The sequence below is a fragment of the Lissotriton helveticus genome, chromosome 7 (assembly GCF_964261635.1).
Source record: "Lissotriton helveticus chromosome 7, aLisHel1.1, whole genome shotgun sequence".
NCBI classification, from domain to species: domain Eukaryota; kingdom Metazoa; phylum Chordata; class Amphibia; order Caudata; family Salamandridae; genus Lissotriton; species Lissotriton helveticus.
The window spans coordinates 526,332,532-526,346,608 of record NC_136068.1 but is presented as its reverse complement, the minus strand read 5'-3'; the positions used below and the strand labels follow the sequence as shown (position 1 = coordinate 526,346,608).

Below are 14,077 nucleotides of genomic sequence, written 5' to 3'. Positions count from 1 at the left end.
ACTCTATCACCCTCAGTCTATCTATCTATCTATCTATCTATCTATCTATCTATCTATCTATCTATCTATCTATCTATCTATCTATCTATCTGTCTATCTGTCTATCTGTCTATCTATCTATCTATCGCCCTCCCTCTATCTATCCCCTCAGTCTATCTATCCCCTACACTCTATCTATCTAGCTATCGCCCTCCCTCTATCTATCCCTTCAGTCTATCTATCGCCTACACTCTATCTATCTAGCTATCGCCCTCACTCAGTCTTTCTTTCACAAGCACTCTATCTATCGCCCTCACTCTTAACTATCCATCACCAACAGTCTATCTATCTATCACCCTCACTCTATCTGTCTATCGCCCTCACTCTATCTGTCTATCTATCGCACTTTATTGCCATCACTCTATCTATCACACTCTATCGCCATGACTTAATCTATCTATCCTATCTATCCTATCTATCTATCTATCACCCTCACTCTATCTATCTGTCTATCGCCCTCACTCTATCTATCTATCTATCTATCCATCTATCCATCTATCCATCTATCCATCTATCCATCTATCCATCTATCCATCTATCCATCTATCCATCTATCCATCTATCTATCTATCTATCTATCGCCCTCCCTCTATCTATCTATCGCCCTCCTATCTAACTATCGCCCTCCTATCTAACTATCGCCCTCCTATCTATCTATCTATCGCACTCACTCTATCTATCGCAATCACTTTACATATATATTGCACTCTATCTATCGCATCACCACAGCATCACTCAGCAACACCACAGCATCACTCAGGGGCACCACAACATCACTATGCGCTACCACAGCATCACTGAACGACACAGCATCACTAGTCACCAACACATCACTCAGCGACACCACAGCATCAATCTGTGTAACCATTCAACAACTGGTTCAAATATGTTCTCTCAATGTTTCAAGCTTTATTATAAATGTCACAAAAAGATGTTAATATTTCAATTCTGTTCTTGGATTTTTGTCACAATAAAATACACTGAACATAATCTTCACAAAAGTTATTTACAAAACCTTAAGTTATTGCCATTATAAATTACAATAACTTTTATTTGCATATTACATATTAAAAGAATTTAAAAACCATTGTTATTTGTAATAGAAATACATCGAAGTCACGTCAATACCACACATATTGCATTACAAACGCTGTAGGTGTCACATTTGGGGAACATTATAACTATTGACATTGTAAATGACAAAGCAAATAAATTCAATATTTTCAAAACAAACACATTAATAAAAAATGTATCATTTACAATGCCAATAGCTCAAATTTTACTAATGCAAGACCTATTGCATTGCAAATGCTTGTTCAAATTGTACCTTACTCCGCTCTGCTGGTTTAACTCTTTCTCATTGCCAGTGCTAGAGGTCTGAAACAGCCAAAAGGCAGTGTGAGCCCAATTCAAAAGCAGCAGGTTACCACAATTGTAGTTGCTTCACCCATGAGTGACTACTTTTTCCTCTTTTGTTGAAAGACTCTTGTTCAAAAAGTTACAATTATGTGCCATAACTAAAAACTTAAACCGAGTGATACAAATGGGCTTTAGTGGCACCAGCAACACAAAAGACAATATCTTGTGATCTCAATGTTACTACATGAGCCAAGGAAGGTAGAAAGTAGCCTGTTTGTATGCCTTATAGATTACTGAAAGGTCTTCTAAGGGGTAGACCAAACAGTATTATGATCCAAATTTTACCAATGGATAATATTGCCTACATGGCTCAGAGTCGCCCTGCTAGAACACATGGGCACAGGTCAAACTAGCACAAAAAGGCCACACTTCAAGAAAGATAAAGACCAACAGAGAACTATAGGAGGGTTGTATCTTGGCCCCTTTGCTTTTCACTCTATATAAAGTAAATGTGTCCAGAGCCATCAGGACCCAGGGATCCCACCCTCCAAAAATAGTTTCCTTAGTCCTTCAGTCTCTGTAATATGCTGACAAAGACACGTATTTTAGATCTTATAGCCACCAGCCTGCAGAATTCTGAGAACGCTGATTAGGTTCAAGGCTTTTAACAACTTAATTATAAACACACATACATCTACATTGTTAGTCTTTTGTAACCACCTTTGCAAGCTGATCAGATGGTACATGGAAGAAACTGGGGTAGAGAGGCAAAAGTAATATGGTTACCTTGAAGTGTGCTTCGGTGACCAAGGCTCTCCAAAAGAACACTCGGTGCAACTAAAGCAGGGTGTCCAGCCGGTCGATCGTGAGGTACCGGTAGCTCCCTGAGGCCCCATGAGTAGCTTGAGCCGGTAGCGTCTCCATTTAGTAGCCCTTTACTGTTGTTTAGGCTTTCTTAGGTGATGTTGCCTTCCCTCAGACAGCCAGCCGCTCAAACTGACTTAACTGAGCTTAACTGGGACGGGCTGAAGAGGATGAGGTTGTTTTTCCTCGCTACACACCTGTCTCTGCGCTACCAGCCTTTCACACCCCGGTACCGTGCTTTTGATTGTGCTTGACGGGTGCCATTGTAGAGCAGCACGTGTGCTGGAGCCAGAGTGGAGCAGCCAGTGCAGGAAAGCGGGCAGATGGTGCAAGCAGTGTTGAACTGCTTCTGGGACGCCCGACATATGCCTTTTTCAGCCTGCCACCATTGAATAGGAGGGAGCAGCAGGTAAGCACAGCCCTGGCCTGATCAGCTCCATACACCTCTAAAGGCCACCCAAGCTTGTCCCAAGGGTCTTTTGTCCCTGGATGTTTCCTTAAATGCCATGTATGGTTCTAAAGCAGTGACCACTTAAGTTCTTTCCAAGCCTCCAATTCAGTTGCAAGGAGCGCCGAACACAAACACACAATGTGTAGTATACACTCTGCTGGTTTTACCCCAGGCACAGGGGAGGGGGTGGAGAGGGAGGTTGGCCACATTAATTTGTGTAAAGTGTTAAATTAAAAAGCAGGATAAGTTTTGCAAACTAGTGTACTCTTAGAACTGCGGAAAATAAATTCCTTTAAAAACATAATGCTGACTTTGGGAATTCTCTTTCTGTGAAATCCCTGAAGGACAAGTCGTCTTAATCAAGGAATGTTAAGTCTTAAATGAGGTTCTGAATGCCATTATTAATAAGTTCTAGCGGACTCTGGAGCATTCCAGCATGTCGCTGCTGAAGTGGGAAGGCATTATAAAAGTGATGACCTCGTATACCTCACATATCAAGCAGACAGCCTCATTGTTGCCCTCTTCACAGCGTACGTCAGGCTACTCGGGGTAACACTGAGGAGTGGATTAGGTGGCACCAGTGAGGAACCTGGTACATGGTGGGAGTGACGTCATTTTATAGGACTGGACTCGAGAGGCCAGTTAGAGGAGACTGGCCTGAAGGTAAACCAGGCCGTGCCTGAAGGGCTGGCCTGACAGATAAGCGCATTGATTGTTTTTTTGGCTATTTGTTGGCCAATTTTGTGGGCTGGTTTTTATTGTTAATTTCTTTGATATTACCACAAACATTGCCTGCAGCAAGTACAAATAGATTCCCCTATAACTTGTAAAAACACCTATACAACATGTCTTTACAAGTTTACACCTTAATTAATTTGCAAATGTGGCCCACTTTTTAGGTTTCGCCTGGCGTAGCACTGCGCAGCAGTGTTTGCGCAGGCGAAATCTTATGTTAGAACAGTACGGGGCTTTGTCCCGCCTCTCTCTTCCATTGGCTAGCTCCATAAATGGAGGCTAGCCATTGGAAGAGAGATCTGTCAGTCATTGCCCGAGCAGATTCGTGGGCGTTCCGGTGATTTTTACTCATCCCGCCCCTTTTTTTGTCGTCACGAAGAGGTGGGCCCATTGTGGGTGTTTACTTTGGTTTTTTTGCCCGGATGTTTGCGGCCGCCATTTTTTTCATGGAGCTCGGGTGGGTGGGATGTTTCGAGGATGTCGGGAGTTAAGGGTTTCTAGACGCTGATGCATGCTGCGGGGGAACGTTCTTATCATTGTGGTCTCCGTGTGATATTTAACTCGAGCCGTTATTGTGATGTATCGCTATTAATGGGGAGCTACTATTTTGGCAAACGCAATGTAGAGCATCTAATGTGCAACTCTTCTTTTTAGTTACGGGGCTTATCCTTCCCAACCGAGCCAGGGGTATTCGCAACAAGCCAGCCAGCAGTATGGCCAACAGAGCTACGGCAGTTACCGACAGTCTGCTGACACGCTGGCCAAAAAATAGCGGCCCACAGCTGCAACTCCGATACCGGCCCATGGCCAGAGTGCCCGATTTACCAATCCTACCCTGGCACACATATCTTTGGTGTTCATCAACTTTTAAGCGTTCTGCGTGAGCTTGGGAGGCTGGACTTGCTTTGGGCTTCTTTCGGTAGTCCGTGCTGCGCGTTGTGTTCTTCTTTCGGAGAGGGTGGGTCTTATTTTTGGTTTTCAGTCCTGAGAAAGTCAACGCGATGCGGAAGTGAAGTGACTGGAGGACCAAAGCGAGCCTATGACCCGCACAGCTGCTGGTGAGTACAGCCTGGCAGAGCGGCTTTGGGCCGGGGGGGGGACAGTGCCTGTGGCAAGAAACACCGGGTGTGTAGCGGGATCACAAGCGTGTCACCTTGTGTTGTCACCTACTCTGCTTTCAGACCAGAGGTATCCCGGGCCCTCCTTCGCCACTGCATGCCCCTGCTCCCCCCCCCCCTTGGGACCGTGCCGGTGACACCCCCTCCACCCACCCTTTCTCCCTCCCTAGTCCAGCTCACCATCCATCACAAAGGGAAGGCAGGAAGCTCCCGTACCCTCCACACACATAAGCCTTGAATGATAATGCTTTAAGCTATCCGGTCATGGCACAGGTGTGATACGTGATGCCACCCAGTTGCGTGGTAGCAGTCTAAGCAAGTGTACTTTCAGGGCATTCTATTCCAAAAATAACATTCCAAAAATAATCTCTGCTGGAATTAGTGTAGTAGTTATTCATATATCAGAATCCTTGTCATGCCGGTGTACAATACATTGAAAAATAATAGTCAAAGTACAGTGCAAATTGCTGTAAAGGACAGTTAAGATATATAGCTGGAAAATCAATTAACATAGTCCGTAAGTGTGAGCTAATGACAAATAAAGTTATAGAGGCATTTTCTGAAAAGGTTGATGAAATTTGCTTAGCTTATTGCAAGGGAGGGGGAGAGCTTCCACTTCCAGATATTTGCCAGCAAATAAGTGCTTGATAGTGATTTTGTTTCTGAACTCGGGGTTCGATATGAAGAGGGGACATATAAATCATTTTCCTCATAGCGCAGGAGCTTTGTACTAGGTCCGGGTGAAATGCAGGTGTAATTTCGTGGACGTCATGTTACACTTATTGAAATTTGCACAATTTCTACAGTACACCACATAGCATATTTACGTGCCGTTCGCAGTAATGTTTTGTAGTCCAAGCTCACGAATAATGCAAACGGCCAGAACGCAAGTGGCTGTTACTTCACGTCACTTGTGTTTTTTCACGCTATATTTTTACAGCAACATGTGCCTGTCCTTCAAAAATGAACACACAGAAACATTTTGTGCTAAAATGTAGCTATAAGGATTGGCATTTTGCTTAATTTTGCATAATTTGTTTGAAATGTTATCTAATTATGCAGAAGTAAATATCAAACTTCGCACGCTCCTAATTTGTTACTTTGTGAGTAGGCTGAATTGTTCATATGCTTTACTTTGTGTGCAGTAGTTGCTGCTGTTTATAGTTCCTACTAGATTGTTGGGTAGCTGCTTGAACTGACAGAAGCTGGAATAATTTGACCGAAATTGTCACCATTACTGGTAAACTGAGCTGCAGTGTGAAGGGCATCTTTAAGAGATGCAACTCGTTTTTGAGGAATTGCAGAGAGCATATAATTTCCTTTGTGAATTTTAAATTTAAAGACCACTGTTTGAACAGCTAGCTTAATATGGGCGTAAGAAAGGCATGGATTCACATTCTATATCATCCTCATTTGGGCCTAGATGTATCAAGCCTTTTGCGATTCGTTAAGGCCGAAATTCGCAGAATTTCAGCCAGGGCATGTATGTGCGCCATATGCACACACATGTAAATCTCAGGGGTGCAGCAGGGTGTCCTTGAGACACCCCTGCACCCTCGAAATAATTCTCAAATTGCGATTATCAAATTGCGAATCACAATTTGAAAATTATTTCGCAATCATTCCTATGGGCCTCCTGGCCCATAGGAATGAATGGGAAATTATTCCTTATTTCCGAATTTGCAAATTGCGATTTCGCAAATAAGGAATAAAAGAAATCGCTAAAAAATAGCGATTTCCTACATACATCACATTTTGCGATTTTTTTTAATAGCGATTCCTTAAAAATCGCTATTAAGAAATCGCAAAAGGTAATGTTCATACATCTAGGCCTTGGTTTCTTAAGCCCGTGGGCATGGATTTCACGTAGTACTTAGAGTTGGGTGAACCTGAGGAATTTAACAATAGTGACAACATTATGGTCAGTATAGAAAGTTAATTAGCTGGACAGTCATTGCAAATCTTGCTATTTTGTTTAAGGGAGAGGAGAAAGAGAAATGATGTATGTAGTAGATTGACATAGTATATTTCATCTGAGCCATCTCTTGATTGTGGAGAGAGTGAAAAATGTTGTTCGTAGTGTTCATTCTTCTATCACAGGCAGTATTTGTAAAGCAGCAGTTATTTCAGTCGGATACCCATATTTAAAAATAATCACAAACATATTGCATATGTTTTTAAGGGCTGATGTCTTAAATGTTGTATATACGTACACTATATGAATCAGACACGAACTATCTATATGCAAACAGATTTGCTCCTGCTACAATAAAAACAGTTAAGCCCGAATTGCTAGGTGCTGTTTCCTATGATTGGGATTACAAGCAAACCCAGGACAGTTTTGGCTATGTTAGGCCTCATCAGTGAGGTATTTCTTCAGTCTTTGATGCACAGTGAGCAAGGGACATAATCTTAACGTACCTGATGGCAGGGCACTTGAATAATATTTACCGGCAGATTCACAAAGGTAAATTTGGAGGTAAACATAGTGTGTGTGGGGCTGTGTGTGAGTGTCTGTGTGTGTGTGGGGCTGTGTGTGTGTGTCTGTATGTGTGTGGGGCTCTGTGTGTGTGTGGGGGGGTCTGAGTGTCTGTGTGTGGCATTTGCGAGGGATTAAGCTATTGGCATTGTCAATGACAATGCCATTTATTTATCTGTTTTCAAAACCAACACATAAATAAAAATGTTGTCATTTACAATGCCAATAGCTCTAACTTTTGCAAAGGCGAGACCATTGCATTGTAAATGCTTGTTTAGCTATTGGATTTGCTAATAGAGGCTACTTCTACCTTGGTGCCCATGCCTCTTCTCTGTTGCAGTCCGACTCTAGAGGTCAGCAGTGGCGTCTGCTTTCCTGGCTTGTGCCTTCAGTTTGTTGTCTCACTGTTTTGTCTGAGGTACGTCCCACATGTCTATAATGTGGGATGTCATGGCCCTTCAATTCCATTCGGAACCAAGGCTCATACATTCTGTCCAACACCCATCATCTTCCACTATGGAATAGTCTTCCCTATGCCACTCAGTATCTTTTGATATATGGTATCTGGAATCCTGGGAGTCCACCTTCAGCGCTTGTGTCGGCTTGGCAGCCTGCCTTGCCTTGAACACCAGAGTGATGTTCTTTAGGCTAGGGGGAATCTACTTTTCAGAGGAGTAGTCGGACATCTTTCAAATGGCTGCACTTGACATCTTGCATTGTCTGGTGATTAAGGCCCCGATGTAGGTAAAATAGATTTACCGATTTTTAATTACCGAATTTTACCGATTCGGTAAATAAAAATCGGTAAATCTAAGGGGTGGATATGTAGGAACATCCATAAGGTTCCTTTTACCGAATCGGTAAATATCTGTATTTACCGATTCGGTAAATACCGACCGGTAATGCCCCATTCATTCCTATGGGCTTTAAAGCCCATAGGAATGAATGGGGCATTACCGGTCGGTATTTACCGAATCGGTAAATACCGATTTTGACAAGGGTGCAGGGGGTGTCACTTTGACACCCTCTAGCACCCCCAAAAAAGATTCGGGTGCCATGTGGCAGGCATACCTGCCCTAAGGGCAGGTCTGCCTGTCATATGGCACAGGTGTGCATGCACACATGTGCATGCACACCGGAATCGGTATTTTACCATCAAATATATTTGATGGTAAAATACAGATTCGGTAAGGGTTGTGGGACTCAGAAGAGTCCCACCTACATATCGAAATTAACGAATAGGTAAAAATACCGAATCGGTATTTTACAGATTCGGTAAATTTACTGATCGGTAAATTTACCGATTCTGTAAAATATGTGGACCTACATACCATTTTGTAAATACCGGTCGGTAACGGCCGAAAATAACGATTTTCGGCCGTTACCGACCGACCTACATCCGGCCCTTAGTGGGGTGTGCAAAATTCACATCATTTCCTTTCGCGCAATTAAGTTAAAGGTCTGGAAAACTAGGTCAAACCACGAAAAAAGAGTATTAATCGAAGTATTTAGTTCAAACCACAATATGGGCCCTTAAGAAATTAGGCTTAAAGTTCATGAAGCTAGCCGTGGGGTTCTCTCGGAAAAATGTGCGCGTTTTTTGGCCTTTAGTAGCTCACGAGGATTTACACTGATCAGAAGTAGCTCTCACCATAGAAATGGTTAGAGACCCCCTGATCTAAAGACCAAGTCTCTAGCAGTAGCATATACCATCTCTCGACTCTACAATAAATTTCTTCGGCAACCCGATACTATCGGTGATTCAGGCAAGTTGTCTGGAATGGCATTCCCAGGGAAACTTGTCTGTGTGATAGACTACCCACAATCTAACTTAACCAGGCACATTTTTTGTTTACCTATTTCTATGAGGCGTTAACACATCAAACTAGAATTCAATCTGCAGTAGCCTTCATTTATTTATTTAATTTATTTTTGGCATTTCTAAAGCGCAACAAATACCCGTGGGCGTCTCGGCGCTAAACTGCACTTACTTTAAAGAGGAGAGCTTAAACCATTGATGAGGAGTCATTGGTCAAACAGCCAAGTTTTTAGAAGTTTACGGAAATGAAAGAGGGAAGGACTTTGCCGAATATTTTGTGGAAGAGTATTCCACAGTTTCGGGGCAGCTACCAAGAAGCGGCGATCGCCCCAGGACACTGTTTTGGCGCGTGGAACGATTAGCTGATTGAAGGTGGCTGATCGTAGCAGTCTACTTGGTTTGTAGCGTTGGAGTTGCTCTTTCAAGAAATGTGGACCTTGATTATTCAGTGCCTTATAAACTATACATAAGGATTTAAAATGTATTCTGTTCCGGATTGTGAGCCAATGATATTCCTTTATGATTTTTGATATGGGCTCATATTTTGTTTTTCCAGAGAGCAGGCGGGCTGCCGCATTCTGAATGGATTGTAATTTCCTTATGACTCTGGATTGTGCGTTAAGGAATAAACCGTTGCAGTAGTCCAGAGTAGACAAAACTAAGGAGCTGACCAAGGTTTTGATGGCCGTTTCCGGGAGAAAAGGGCGAATCTTCCTAATCATCTTCAGTTTGTGATGAGCTGTAGATGCTGTCTTTTTTGCATGGTCCATAAAATGTAGTCCATCGTCGAAGATGATACCCAAATTCCTGACCTTGGCTGTTGGGCTCGGGGGAGTGCCAAAAGTTTCTGGCCACCAGCATGATGGCCAGATAGGGAGAAGAGGTCCAAAAATGACCACCTCAGTTTTATCTGAGTTCAACCTCAAACAGTTGGTGGCCATCCATTCTCCTATGTCTAGCAGTCCCTTATAAAATTTCTTTGCCACTTGAGCTCCATCGCCTTTAATGGCTAACACCAACTGAGTATCATCAGCATAGGAGGTTAGGCTCATCCCATGTGCTTTGATGACATTAGCAAGGTCCGACACATAGATGTTAAAAAGTTTCGGACTAAGGGATGAGCCTTGAGGAACTCCACATGGTGATGATTGTGGCGCCGATTGAAAAGGTCCTAAAGTGACCGCTTGCGTTCTATTAGCTAAGAACGAAGCAAGCAGGTCTTTGGCAGAGTGACAGATGCCGATCCTTTCGACACGGTCGACCAAGATGATATGGTCGACCGTGTCGAAGGCTGCGGACAAGTCCAGCATTACCAGGATCGCTGTCCCCCCTTGATCCCTGATTGCCCTGATATCATCGGCAGCCTTTATCAAGGCTGTTTCGGTCCCGTGGTACTTCCGGAAACCGAATTGCGTGTCATCCAAGAGATGAAGTTTTTCAATGTGTTCAGATAACTGGGAATTCATGGCCTTTTCAATTACTTTGGCCATGAACGGGAGACTCGCAATGGGCCTATAATTTTTCAGATCGTTTTTATCCAGGGAAGGTTTTTTTAGTAAAGGTTTTAATAAAGTATTTTTTAGCGGGTCTGGATATGTACCTGAGAGCAAAATTGAATTACAGACTTGGGTAAGTGCTGGAATAATAGACTCCATTACAGGCGGGAGAATTGAAAAAGGACAAGGGTCCAGGGCCGATCCGGTTTTTATTGTTGACACAATAGTTCTTATGTGGTCATTTGTTACTGCTTGAAAGCCAGGAAACATATTTGCTGAAAGTGGCGTGGGGGAATTACCTCTCCTTGGGGGTGATTTGGCAGAGAAAGTTTGATAAATATCGTCAACCTTGGTAAAGAAGTAGGTGGCCAGAGAGTCACATAGTGCTTGTGATGGGGGAGGAATAAGATCTGGCGTATTACCTGACAAAGATTTGGTAATTTGATACAGTCGTCTGCTTGAATTTTTTGCTTTATAAATTTGATCTGAATAAAAAAAGCTTTTTTTGCCTTTATAATCATAACTTTATAAAGTGCCAGTGACTCTTTATAGCACATTTTACTGGCTATGTCGTAGGTTTTCCTCCATAGCCTTTCTTTATTCCTGTTCATTTGTTTTTCATTAAAACCTATTCTTCATTATTTAGTTAGTTGCTATAGAAATCGGTATTGTGGGGGATAGGTTTTAAATCTGTTCTCTCTCTTGCCCTTTCGCCGTGACAAAGTTTCGTGCCCTCTCTGACTACATGACAATTTATTGAGCACGCCACAATATTTATCCCTCTGGAACTCCTTGACAACTGGGGATAACTTCTGTAGTCAAAAAACACTTACGTTTTTTTTAACCTTTTTACAAGAGACTCTTAAGACCACGGAACCAAAAAATAGCCATATATATGACGAAGAGTTTCCTTAACCCAGAGCTTTCCAAACTGTGTTTCCCGACACAGTACTATGTCGCCTGCAAGTGATGGGTGTGTCGCAGGATGACAGGGCACTTAGCACGTAACTGCTGCTAATTAAGAGGCATTCCTTTGAAAGAGTGTCTCGGAGTCTACCGCAGCAGCTCGGACTCTGAGACACTCTGCTCTATGGGGGCCGACGATTCACAACAAAGCCCCATTAACATGTAAATTGTCTTTTAAAGACCTGCAAAGTACTCGGGTGCATATATTCACAAGCATAAAGCATGTGAGTTAAGGAGCGGTCAGATGAGAGGACTTTATATTGAGTGAGGGGGTGGACTAATTATTAGTATGATATTGAAAATATTTCCTTCAAAATGTGAGGGCAAAATGTGAGGGCAGCCTGTGTGTTCTGGATACTGAGTTGTCCAGTAAGAGTAGATGAATAGTGTGGTCTGTTACGATCCAAGATGAAGTCACCCAACACAATATGGGGCGGATGAGAGGAGGCTGTTATAAAGTTGGAATCCAGGCCCTTGAGGAAGGTGCCATGTCAGTGGTGAAGCACTAAAATATGAATTTGGCAGGGGTATTTATTTACCTAGAAATGCATTTGAGGGATGCTTGTCGGGTCTCAGAAGAGGGTGGGTGAGTGAACCAGTTTTGAAGAGGAGTATTTGGAGTCGAAGTAGTCTATGACATAGATATGTGCCCAGTAAGCTGGGGTGAGGTGACAGAGGGTGAGAGGCAGAGGGAGGGAGACAGAGGGAGATAGAGGGAGGAAGACGGAGAGAGAGAGGGAGACAGAGAGAGGGAGACAGAGAGAGACAAAGGGAGGGAGGGAGACAGATAGAGTGACACAGACAGAGGGAGAAGGGTGACAGAGAGATGGAGACAGAGGGAGGGAGACAGATAGAGGGAGATAGATAGATGGAGACAGACAGGGAGGGAGACAGACAGACAGGGAGGGAGACAGACAGACAGGGAGGGAGACAGACAGGGAGGGAGACAGACGAGGGAAACAGACAAGAGGGAGGAAGACAGAGGCAGAGAGAGAGAGGTCAAGACAGACAGAGAGAGGTAGACAGAGAGAGAGAGAGGGGGAGACAGACAGAGTGAGTGAGACAGAGGGAGGGAGAGATATAGAGACAGAGAAGGGAGACAGTGAGGGAGACAGAGAGAGGGAGGGAGACAGAGACAGACAGAGAAAGAGACAGACCGAGACAGGGACATACAGAGACAAATAGAGACAGGGACAGGGGCAGACAGACAGAGGCAGAGACAGACAGAGACGGAGAAGGAGACAGAGAGAGGGAGACAGGGTAGACAGAGAAGGAACGACGGACAGATAGAGGCAGAAACTGAGACAGAGAGGGAGAGAGCGACAGAGAGGGAGACAGAGGAAGAGAGAGAGGGAGACAGAGGGTGACAGAGGGAGGGAAAGGGAGGGATACAGAGAGAGAGGGAGACCGAGATGGAGGGAGACAGAGGGAGGGAGGAAGAGGGAGACAGTCAGGGACAGACAGAGGGAAGAAGAGGGAGACAGACAGAGGGAGGGAGACAGAGAGAGACAGAGAGACTGAGAGACAGAGGGAGAGAGACAGAGTGAGGGGGACAGGGAGGGAGACAGACAGAGGGAGAGAGAGGGAGAGAGAGTGAGAGAGAGGGGGAGGGAGTGGGAGTGGGAGAGAGACAGACAGAGGGAGGGAGACAGAGGAACAGACACAGAGGAACAGACACAGAGGGAGGGAGACAGAGAGCGGGAGACAGAGAGCGGGAGACAGAGAGCGGGAGACAGAGAGCGGGAGACAGAGTCCGGGAGACAGAGGGAGACGGACAGAGGTAGACGGACAGAGGGAGGGAGACAGACAGAGAGAGGAGGGTGACAGAGGGTGGGAGACAGACAGAGGGAGACAGAGGGAGGGAGACAGAGGGAGGGAGACAGAGGGAGGGAGACAGATGGAGGGAGACAGAGGGAGGGAGACAGAGAGAGAGAGAGGGAGACATACAGAGTGAGTGAGAATCCCCCGAACTCCCCTTAGGTGTTTCGGGCTTGCTACACTACGCTCTCTCATTAGACACTGCCTTAATGTGTCCCAAAATGATACATCTCCAAAAAGTGTGTCCCCAACATGAAAAGTTTGGAAAGCTGTGCCTTAACCTCTCCTCCAAGCTATCTTTTCGCGAGTAAGTCAAAAGCAATTGGACATTTTATTATTCGTATGCACTTTTTATGCATCCTGTTAAGGCAATTCGGACACGCCTGCAGCTTATGCGATTCCAAACAAGAACCACTCATTTATATACTAAGAGTTTGTCCTATTCTTTTAAAAAAGGAAGACGAAAATGACTCCGGTCTCTTTTAATTTAAAAAGGATGCCACCAAATGAAAGAGGCTTTGCAGTTTGCAGTGAGTTATGAGCATTTTTAAATGTCATTTAATTATCATGAATGCTGCGCGCACCTTTTGGGAACTAATTTCGAGGGGTCTGTTTAGTTAGCTGGTTTAATAGGATCGAATCCTTGCACGTTGATTGCTTTTCCGCAAACATTAAATATTGTCTCCTTAGATTTGATCCACTAAATGGTTTTATGTTTTGAAAAAATATTGTTTGATTTTAATTGACAATATATTGATTGTTTGCTCTGCCCATCACTGTCTGTTGCACCTGTTTGGCTTCCGTGCTCCTTTTTGACTGCTCCATGGACCAGTCAGTGTTGCATCACTTAACGATTGTTGCATCCATTGTTTACTTTTGCACCCCATAGTTGCTGTTAAAACTGTAATTGACTGTTTTTCTTATTAAATATTT

General features: G+C 43.9%; 1 protein-coding gene across 1 annotated transcript in view; it reads left to right on the top strand.

The window, feature by feature from the left end:
• LOC144769144 (serine protease 33-like) overlaps positions 1 to 14,077 on the top strand; it is a 441,545-nt gene that overhangs the window by 372,620 nt on the left and 54,848 nt on the right. The window lies entirely within an intron of this gene.